Here is a 1,270-nt window from a genome sequence, read left to right as displayed (position 1 = left end):
CCCCCCCCCCCCCCCCACACACACTCTCTGGGGTCTCTCATACATCTCAGTACAGGGGGCTTCACTCTCATCTTTATTCACAGACCCCGGAGACGCTCAGAGAGACATCAAAGTTGAGAAGAAGGCAGAAGAAATACAGCGACAGACTCACAGAGGCTTTCCGCCGACGGATCTGCACAAGCCGTACTCCTGTTCCGAGTGCGGAAAATATTTTAAGTTAAATGCTAGCCTTCTCCGACATACGAGAGCTCACACAGGGGAGAAGCCGTATTCATGCTCGGAATGCGGGAAATGTTTTACGATAAATGCTAGCCTTCTCCGACATCAGAAAACTCACACAGGGGAGAAGCCGTATTCATGCTCGGAATGCGGGAAGTGTTTTGCTGTGAACACAGATCTTGTACAACACCAGAGAACTCACACCGGGGAGAAGCCGTATTCCTGTTCTGAATGTGGGAAATGCTTTAGTCAGAAGACCAGTCTTGTTTCACATGGGAGAACTCACACCGGGGAGAAGCCGTATTCCTGTTCTGAGTGTGGGAAATGCTTTAGTAAGAGGACCAGTCTTGTTTCGCATGGGAGAACTCACAGTGGGGAGAAGCCGTTTTCATGCTCGGAATGCGGGAAGTGTTTTGCTATGAACACAGATCTTGTACAACACCAGAGAACTCACACCGGGGAGAAGCCCTATTCCTGTTCTGAATGTGGGAAAAGCTTTAGTCAGCGGACCAGTCTTGTTTCACATGGGAGAACTCACACCGGGGAGAAGCCGTATTCATGTTCGGTATGCGGGAAACGCTTTAGTCAGAGGACCGGTCTTGCTTCGCATAGGAGAATTAGTATTTGTTTGCGTTTTTACTATACAACAAAAGTACTACATACACAAAGCTGCTTTGTTACAGGTAAAAACTAGGGATGCACCGATACCGTTTTCTCATTATGGAGTACCGATATTATTTTCCGGTATTCGCCGATACCTAACACCGATGCCTTGTGCCCCGATTATCCGGAAGTCGGGTGGCGGGTCATGATCAGTTGCCCGGCTTCATGATTGCCTTTGAAGCAATGTCAACGCTTTCTAGTAAAAGAACACCGGCTTCACTTGCTGAGGCTGCCAATCATTGGTCAGGAAGCCAGGTTGCCTAGCAACAAGTGAAGCTGGCTTCCTAGCCAATCAGGAAGCCGAACGGCACGTCATGACCCGCCTCCCGGGTTCATGATTGGCTAGGAATTATGTTGCGCTTGGTAGTGAGCAATGTTCTTACTGTGT

At 49.1% G+C, this 1,270-nt stretch overlaps 1 pseudogene; it reads left to right on the top strand.

Moving 5' to 3' along the window:
- The window catches only part of LOC108804148, a 2,994-nt pseudogene extending 2,155 nt beyond the window's left edge, over positions 1 to 839 (top strand).
- The last annotated feature ends 431 nt before the right edge of the window (positions 840 to 1,270 follow it).

Source organism: Nanorana parkeri, unplaced genomic scaffold, assembly GCF_000935625.1.
Source record: "Nanorana parkeri isolate BGI_ZX_2015 unplaced genomic scaffold, ASM93562v1 scaffold5496, whole genome shotgun sequence".
Lineage (NCBI taxonomy): Eukaryota > Metazoa > Chordata > Amphibia > Anura > Dicroglossidae > Nanorana > Nanorana parkeri.
This window is presented reverse-complemented; position numbering and strand designations above follow the sequence as displayed.